This window comes from Chiloscyllium punctatum, chromosome 36 (genome assembly GCF_047496795.1).
Source record: "Chiloscyllium punctatum isolate Juve2018m chromosome 36, sChiPun1.3, whole genome shotgun sequence".
Taxonomy (NCBI): Eukaryota; Metazoa; Chordata; class Chondrichthyes; order Orectolobiformes; family Hemiscylliidae; genus Chiloscyllium; species Chiloscyllium punctatum.
The window spans coordinates 61986181-61996007 of record NC_092774.1 but is presented as its reverse complement, the minus strand read 5'-3'; the positions used below and the strand labels follow the sequence as shown (position 1 = coordinate 61996007).

Genomic DNA, 9827 nt, shown 5'->3' with positions numbered 1-9827 from the left:
CATCAATCTACAATCTTTCCATCTAAGTTTTAGTCACATCAAACTGCCACGCAATGCTGTTAAGGCCTCAGTAAACTATAATAACGTGAAGATCGCTGGGATGATTTTCTACATCCGACTGCAATATAAACACAGATCATTGTTTCCAGTTTTGGTGGAACAAAAGACATCGTATTGGTGGATAATTACAGTTAGTGCAAACACAGCTAGCCATCGATAAATATTAATCCTGTTCACTTCAATGGCCAAATTTCAATTCAGAAACCAAGTGCACTCGGCTGCTTGTAACATAGACAACATGACAAAATGGCTCATAGGAGGAGAAATGGGACATTGAGGAGGAGTGAAATGTTTGCTTTTGGTCACTTCTACAATTGTTAGGAAAACAGGTTGAAAGGATTCTTAAAAGGTGTCTGAAGGAGTGGTGAGGGATAACACTTCAGACAGCGCAAAGGGGAAGACCACTTTCTAGTGGAAGAAAAAGACATTCCTTATTTCTGAAAGAACTGGGAAAAAGAAGAGGGAATGAAATCTGACTTGGGAGCTATTTCCTATTTGTTGAGGATGTTGCTTCATCACAGTCTTGGTTTAGAGCATAAGTTCTTTATCAGGAAGAAAGGGTGGCCCAAGGGGGCTGAGAGATAAATGGGAAGGAAGTGGGGCTGGAGGGAAGGCAGCTGGGAGTGCAATAGGTAGATGGAGGTTGGGATTGATGGTGATAGGTCAGAGATGAGGGTGGAGTAAATAGGTGAGAAGCAAGGTGGACAGGTATGACAGGTCAAGAGGTTGGTGTCGAATTGGAAGGTTGGATTTGGGGCAAGGTGGGGGAGAGGAAATGAGGAAACTGATGAAACCTGCATTGATCCCATGTGGTTGGAGAGTCCCAAGGCAGAAGATGATGTGTTTTTTCGACAAGCGTCGGGTAGCAAGAGTTTGGTAGTGGAGGAGGCCCAGGACTTGCATGTCCTTGGTGGAATGGGAGGGGGAGGTAAAGTGTTCAGCCACAGGGCCGTCGGGCGTTTAGTTTCAGTGTCCCAGAGCTGTTCCCTGAAACGTTCCGCTAGTTGGCGTCCAGTTTCCCCAATGTGGATGAGACCATATTGCGAGCAATGGACATAATCTTATAAATAGATTGCATAAATCTTAGCCTGCCAGAAAAGAAAATTTTAATTAAATTGGATGACTGCATGAAACGGTTTGTTGGTCAGATTTGAATCATCACTCCCGAATGAGACAAAGCCATGAATATCAGTGAACTGCTCTTATTGTTGTAAACCACAAGTTCTTGATGTATTTTCACAACTTACTGGTATTCACACCTGCACATTTAATGTCAAACTCTGACATCAAAAATGAAATTACAGCATTAATTTTGAATGAAATTAATCGAACAAACAAATTAATAGCACATAGTGAATACCAAGTCTGATTAATATGAAATTAAATTTGACCAAAAAAATATAAAATCAATATCGGAGTTAAGAAATGGGTGTAGGGCATTCGGCAAGAAATGCAGCATCATAGAAGGTGCTCCTCCAGGGAGTGCATTTTACCAACTACCATTGCTAAATATAAACACTCTCATATGATCCTTCGGTTTTAAAGTAAACCATATCCCCTTACAGTAGGTACCATTTAAATGAGTTAAAAATACAAGCCTTGAGCAAATCCAGCTTCCAGACTTACCCCCCGTTTCTTGAAGCTTGGACCTTCCTCCAGCTCCGGGTGGTCGTTGAATTCCTGGGCTCCAGCTTCCACAGCCACTCCTCCACTGAAGAAGCTTTGGGAAGCAGATGCAAAGGCAAGATACAGAACAGAGGGCCTTTGTATATGAAAGCATCTTACAGAGACATTGACCAAGAGGATCACATGGTTTTGACCCATCGACCTCTGGGTTATTTGCCCAGCACACTCACGCAGCATTACTCTGCTTTTGGGCTCCCAGCAGCTGGATTGTGGATCAGTTTAATGGAGGTCTTATATCTCTGACAACATCGGTACACAAGGCAGTGAAGAAAGGCTTCAGCACACTGGCCTTCATCAGTTAGGGAATTGAGTATCGATGTTGGAAAGTTATGTTGTAGTTTTGCAGGACGTTGATGAGGCAAGCCAGGCAGCACCAGAATGTGGAGTGGTCAGCGTTTTGGGTATTAACCCTTCTTCAGGACTGAAACGTTTGCTTCTCCATGAGAAATGATTTCTGGTAATGTTGCTGTGGGTTGTCGGGTTTGCACTCCAGGGAGACTCTGAAGACGCTGGAGCTGTTTTCACTGCAGCATCAGAGGCAGAGGAGTGACATAATAGAGGTTACAAAATCATTAGGAGCATGGACAGGTTAATAGACAAGGTCTTTTCCCTGGGATGGGGGAGTCCAGAACTCGAGGGCATAGGTTTAGGGTGAGAGGCGAAATATATTAAAGGGACAACTTCTTCATGCAGAGGGTGGTACATATATGAAATGAGCTGCCAGAGTATATGGGTCAGGTGCTGTCAAATGGGACTAGATTAATTTAGGATATCAGGTCAGCATGGACAATTTGGACCGAAGGGTCTGTTTCCATGCTGTACGTGTCTCTGACTACTGGTCCTGATGTAAGTTTAAAATAGAGTCCAAGTAACTTGGAATAGTTCATTCTTATTGACCTCACCTCCTGAAAAGTTTCAAATGAATCCCTCTGAGAGATTCTGTTTAAATATGCTGAGTTGGACAAAGTATCCCATCAAGTTTAACACAAACCCAGAGGTGAAGAAGTCAGAAGTCAGAACACCAAGGGGACCAAAACTGATCACAATATTCCAGGTGCAGCCTCATCAACTGTATTCTGAATTGCTGTGTTCTCCCAAACTTCTGCTTGCAGCTTCGGGTTGCAATATGTAGTGGCTTAGTGGTTACCACTGCAACCTCACAGCGCCAGAAACCCAGGTTTGATTCCAGCCTTGGATGGCTGTCTGTGAGGAGTTTGCACATTCTCCCAGTGTCTGCGTGGGTTTTCTCTGGGAGATGCTGTTTTCTGCCATAAACCAAAGATGTGCAGGTCATGTGGATTGGCCATGCTTAATTGCCCATAGCGTTAGATGCATTAGTCAGAGGGAAATGGGTGTGGATGGGTTACTCTTCGGAGGGTTGGTGTGGACATGTTGGGACGAATAGCCTGTTTCCACACTGTAGCAAATCGCATCAGCACGACTTTTGTCTCTAACGAATGGCAGAGTAGACTCGATGGACCCAATGGCCTACCTTATGCTCCGATGGTCTTGCAGTCTTAGGATTCTCGGGATCATTTCAGTGGCAATGTGCAGTCCCTGACTCAATGAGCAGCAGCGCCCCCGCTGGTGCTTCCGCAAGTTGCAAGAAAACATGAACGTCTTCCCACACTCGGGCCAGCTGAAGAACCTCCCCCTGCTGAAGGACACACTATTGTTTCAGCAGGGCGGAGGAATTGCTAAAGGCCTTCCCGCACTCAGGGCAGCAGAATGGCCTCCCCCCGCCCCCGTGTGGACCAGCTGGTGTTTCCGCAGTGTGGAGGAGCGGGTAAACCCCTTCCCACCCTCGGGGCAGGAGAAAGGCTTCTCCCTGGTGTGAATGGACCCGTGCCTCAGCAGGGCTGAGGAATTGCTGAAGGCCTTCCTGCACATAGGGCAACTGAACGACCTCTCCCCCATGTGGACCACACCAATGGGCCAGCAGGTCAGAGGAAAGAGCAAAGCCCTTCCTGCACTCGGGGCAGAAGAACGGCCTCTCCTCAGTGTGGACCCCACTGGTGTCACAGCAGGTGGGAACAACTGCTGAAGGCCATCTCGCAGTTGGGGCCAGAGAACAGCCTTCCCCGGTGTGGACCAACTGGTGCGTCAGCAGGGCAGAGGAATCACTGAAGTCCTTCCCACACTCAGGGCAGCAGAAGGGCGTCTTCCCCTCTGTGGGCCCATTGGTGCTTCAGAACCCTTTCAAATTTCACAATATCTTTCTGATAGGAGGGAGACCAGAATTAAACACACTATTCCAAAAGTGGTCTAACCAATGTCCTGTACAGCCACAACATAACTTCCCAACTCCAATACTCACTCAGAGGATTGGGAAAGCTTTCAAAACCCACAAAAAAACAAACAGGAAAGAATGGAGGGACAAACCGCATTTTTGAGAGTCAGCTTGGAAGCATCAATGAGAAATCGGCGGACTGGGTTTATTGGGTACCCGTTCTCCTCAAAATACACTATATGCCTATTTCTCTTCTGTTCTTCGTAGTTTCTCTGTGCTGCAGTATGTAGTGGCTTGTTGAAATAATGTCCTGATGCAGCCTCGTTTGTGGGTGTTGGGATGATTGCTTCTGCAGTTAAGTATTTGGTTTGTGTATGTTGTTTTCCTGTAGATGCTAGTTTGAAGTACCCCATTGACTGTTCGCTCTACTGTGACATCTAAGAATGGCACTTTGTTGTTGTTCTCCTCCTCTTAAAACCAGAATCCCCCCCTCAGGCCATAGTCTCACCACTTGGTACAGCAATATACAGACTAGTCAAAGACCTCCAATGAAGACTAAAACTCCAAGTTAAAGATTCACGCCACTCCATTTCCTCCATCCAAGAATTCCTGAACACCAAAGACACTAAGATAGAAGAGGATGGAATAATGTTATCCTTTGACATAACAGCTCTTTTCACATCCATTAACATCAACGTGGTCAAAGAAAACTGAAGACACTACTCGAAGAACCAAAGACACAAACACAGCACCAACGTCATCAGCAAAGATAACACTGTCAAGCTCGTGGAACTGTACCTTACCACCCACTTCATATTCAGTAACAAGCCTTACAAACAAATCAACGAAATACCCATGATACCACCAGTATCAGGATTCCTTGCAGAAGCAATAATGCACAGACTCGCACAAACAGCCCTTCCAACGACCCAAGCCAAACTTTGTGTCCGCCACAGTGATGACACTTTTGTCATCACAAAATGAAACAAATTAGAGGAAACCTACAACACCATCAACAATCTCTTTACTGGCATAAAATTCACAAAAGAGGAGAACAACAACAAAGTGCCATTTCTAGATGTCACAGCAGAGCCGACATCAATGGTAAATTCAAAACAGCGTCGACTGGAAAACAACGCACGCGAAACAAGATTTTTCCGAAAGAAGCAATGATCACGACACATACAAAGCAATCTGAATCAGGACACAGATTCAATGAGCCATGACACACCGCAGCACCCAGGGATTACGAAGATAAATAAACAATTGCACAGCACATTTTAGAAGGATGGGCAGACTTTACCCTTGAAAATTGCTTCCCTGGCCGGGAATCGAACCCGGGCCACGGCGGTGAGAGCACCGGATCCTAACGACTAGACCACCAGGGAGACGTAGATGCAGCCTGTCAGCTCTATTAAAAATGTCTTTCCTGCCCTGAAATCGAATCCGGGCCACGGTCGTGAGAAGGTGTTCACCTGTGTATCCAACAATGTCATTTCTTGTATCCATTGCTCCTGATGGGATCTCCTCTACATTGGGGAGACTGGAGACCCCTCGCAGAGTCAAGTCACAGCGCTTGAGGGAACATCTCCAGGACACCTGCACCAATCAACCCCGTCACTTTATGGCCCAACATTTCAAACCCCCTCCCTCTCTGCCGAGGACATGCAGGTCCTGGGCCTCCTCCATTGCAGCTCTCTCCCCACCCGATGCCTGGAGGAAGAATGTCTCATCTTCCGCCTCGGATAAATTCAACCCCAGGACATCCATGTGGACTACACCAGTTTCCTCATTTCCCCCACCTAACCTCAGTTCCAAACGTCCAGCTTAGCGCTGTCCTCATGACCTGTCCTACCTGCCAATCTATCTGTTCCCCTCTGTGGGCCCATTGGTGCTTCAGAACCCTTTCAAATTTCACAATATCTTTCTGATAGGAGGGAGACCAGAATTAAACTCACTATTCCAAAAGTGGTCTTACCAATGTCCTGTACAGCCATAACATAACTTTCCAACTCCAATACTCACTCAGAGGATTGGGAAAGCGTTCAAAACCCACAAAAAACAGACAGGAAAGAATGGATCAATCAAGAACTCTATCAATCTATCTATCTATCTACCACCTATCTGTTCCATCCTCCTCTCTGACCTGTCACCTCCATCCTCACCCCCATTCACCAATGCTACTTTCGGCCCAGCACACCCCCACCCCCAATTTATCTCTCCACCCTGGAGGGGACCTGCCTCAATTCCTGATGAAGGGCTTTTGCCCGAAAAGGCGATTTTCATGCTCCTCGGAAGCTGTCTGACCTGCTGTGCTTTTCCAGCACCATTCTGATCTAAACTCTGGTTTCCAGCACCTGAAATCCGCACTTTTGCCGACCCAATAATCCCAGGGTGTCGGTTTCATATCGACAAACTGACACAAGCAGACACAACGTCTGCAGAAACCCTAGCCACATTACTTTACATTAACGACATCTGTGAAATGATGTCCAGACAACTCAACCCTCTCAACATCATGGTAGCCCATAAACCTACCAACACACTTAAACAGCGTCTAATGAACCTGAAATACCCTATACAAACAACTAGCAAACGAATGTTATTTACAAAATACCATACAAGGCAATATATACATGAACTCTGCCACACAGTTCTGTTTTTCACTGGAGCATTGGAGATTGAGAGGTGACCTCAGAGAGGATTATAAAATCATGAGGGGTGTAGATGAGGTGAACAGCAGGTATTCTTTCCCTAGTGTGGGTGTTCAAGATTAGGGAGCAAATTTCGAAGATGAAGAAAGAAATATTTTAAAAAGACATAAGGGGCACCTTTTTTTAGAAGATAAAGAGTAGTTCATGTGAGGAATCAATGTCCAGAGGAGTTGCTGGATGCAGGTACAGTTACAATGTTTAAAAGACATTTGGATAAGTACATGAATAGGAAAGGTTCGGAGGGATATGGGCCAAACACTGGCAGGTGGGACCAGTTTAGTTTCAGAACACAGTCAGCATGGACTAGTTCGACTGAATGGTCTGTTTCTGTGCTGTATGACTCTGTAACTGTTCTGTACTGGTCTCAAAACCATTTTCTTACCTTTTCCCATAACTTCTTTGTTCTTCAAAGTCACGTAAGCTCAGCCTTGAATACATTCAATAGCGGACCTGACTGCAGAAAGACATCCCCACTTCTGAACTCAATTCCTCTTGCTGATATATACCACTTGCTTTGCTCATTGCTTGCTGCACCTTTCTGACAACTGGCATTGGCTGGTGTTGAACGACGCTGACGACCCTTTGTCTGTCCACACATCACTCCTGGTGAAGGGCTCGTGCCCGTTACGTCGACTCTCCTCATCCTCCTCCTCAGTTGCTCCCTGGCCTACTGTGGTTTTCCAGCACAACAATATTCAACTCTGATCTCCAGCATCTAACGTTCGCCACATCTCAACATAGCACCATTTCAACCATGCATCTCCTTTCTGCTTTCTTTTTACACTGCAAAGGCTATAACTTCACACTGTGGTACTGCATTTGCCATGTGTTTCCAAGTTGACACACAGACCGGGATCAACTTTTCCAGAGTCTGGCCCCTCCCTCGGTTCACTCTTTCCTTTCAATTGCTGCAAGTCAACAATTGAACCCCAGAATGAAAAAGTGGAAAGAAAAACACTGTTGTCCTCACAAATGTTAGACAGACGAAGAAAGTTACAGTCTGGGTTGACGTTTAATCTTATGCAGAGAGAAAAGAGCAGCTGCAGCTTCAGAGCTCACGGTCCAATCTCCACATTTCGACAATGGCCGGCTCTGATTGGCAGGAGGACCAGACTCCTTCTGGTCCTCCAAGGTTCCACACTGCTCCATGGAAAGGAGCTCGCACGCTCCCAAGAGTATACGCAGTGCTTGCTGACACTGGCGGTCATGCGCAGTGCTTGCTAACACTGGCGGTCATGCACAGTGCTTTGCTGACACCGCGGAGCATGCTCAGTGTGCAGGAATTTGTTACTAACTTTTCAGTTAAAAAATCACAAAGCACCTGGTGATAGTCCAACAGACTTATTTGCAAGCACTAGCTTTCGGAGCCCTGCTCCTTCATCAGGTGATTGCGGAGTATAACATCACAAGACTAAGAACTTACGATGTTATATTCCAAAACCACCTGATGAAGTAGCAGCGCTCCGAAAGCTAGTGCTACCAAACACTAGCCTGCTGTAACCTGCTGTTGTGTGATTTTTAACTTCGTACACCTTAGTCCAACACGGGTACCTCCCGATCATGACAAATATAAGATTACGAGAGAAAAATGCCGAAGCCATTTTTTTTTGCTGATTTTTCCCCCTGTGCCTCCACATTTTGTCTGGTTTCTGAACGTTTCTGTCTTTTCCCCTGGATAGAAGTATTCCAAAGCTAGAGGGTAAAGGTGAAGGGGAAAGATTTTAATAGATCTAAAAGACTAGGAATAGACATTTCGTCCTCACTGGACGAAAGTGAGGACTGCAGACGCTGGAGATTAGGGTCGAGAGTGTGGAGCTGGAAAAGCACAGCAGGTCAGGCAGCATCCGAGGAGCAGGACAATTGACGTTTCGTGCATAAGCACTTGGCACTCGGCCATCGCTCCTTCAATCCCCCTGCGATAGCACCTGAACTCGCTGGTGCCTCCGCCGGTGGGAGGAGCAGGTGAATCCCTTCCGGCACTTACAGCAGGTGAATGGCCTCTGTCCAGTGTGGACCCGCTGGTGGGTCAGCAGTGCAGCTGACTGAGTGAAACCCCTCCCGCACATGGGGCACGTGAATTAGATTAGATTAGATTACTTACAGTGTGGAAACAGGCCCTTCGGCCCAACAAGTCCATACCGCCCCGCCGAAGCGCAACCCACCCATACCCCTATATCTACCCTTTACCTAACACTATGGGCAATTTAGCATGGCCAATTCACCTGACCTGCACATCTTTGGACTGTGGGAGGAAACCGGAGCACCCGGAGGAAACCCACGCAGACACGGGGAGAACGTGCAAACTCCACACAGACAGTTGCCCGAGGTGGGAATTGAACCCGGGTCTCTGGCGCTGTGAGGCAGCAGTGCTAACCACTGTGCCACCATGCCCCCCTATGCTTCTCTCTTGAATGGCTTCTCTCACTTGTGGACCCACTCGTGCGTCTGCAGATGGCAGATCCGACTGAAGCCCTTCCTACACACTGGCAACATCCAAGGAGCTTCGAAATCGACGTTTCGGGCAAAAGCCCTTCATCAGGAATAAAGGCAGTGAGCCTGAAGCGTGAAGAGATAAGCTAGAGGAGGGTGGGGGTGGGGAGAAAGCAGCATAGAATACAATGGGTGAGTCGGAGAGGGGATGAAGCTGATAGGTCAGGGAGGAGAGGGTGGAGTGGATAGGTGGAAAAGGACATAGGCAGGTAGGACAAGTCCGGACAAGTCATGGGGACAGTGCTGAGCTGGAAGTTTAGAACTAGGGTGAGGTGGGGGAAGGGGAAATGAGGAAACTGGTGAAGTCCACATTGATGCCCTGGGGTTGAAGTGTTCCGAGACGGAAGATGAGGCGTTCTTCCTCCAGGCGTCTGGTGGTAGTGAGCAGCGGTGAAGGAGGCCCAGGCCCTCCATGTCCTCAGCAGAGTGGGAGGGGGAGTTGAAATGTTGGGCCACGGGGCGATATAGTGATTGGTGCAGGTGTCCCGGAGATGTTCCCTAAAGCGCTCTGCTAGGAGGCGCCCAGTTTCCCCAAATTAGAGGAGACCGCATTGGGAGCAACAGACGCAATAAATGATATTAGTGGATGTGCAGGTAAAACTTTGTTGGATGTGGAAGGCTCCTTTAGGGTTTTGGATAGAGGTGAG

General features: G+C 47.1%; 1 non-coding gene across 1 annotated transcript; it reads right to left on the bottom strand.

Annotated features, from left to right (window-relative positions):
* Positions 1-5292: 5292 nt before the first annotated feature.
* On the bottom strand, positions 5293-5364 carry trnae-cuc (transfer RNA glutamic acid (anticodon CUC)). The gene has a single exon. It is a non-coding gene; the product is annotated as a tRNA-Glu (tRNA).
* Between the last annotated feature and the right edge of the window lie 4463 nt (positions 5365-9827).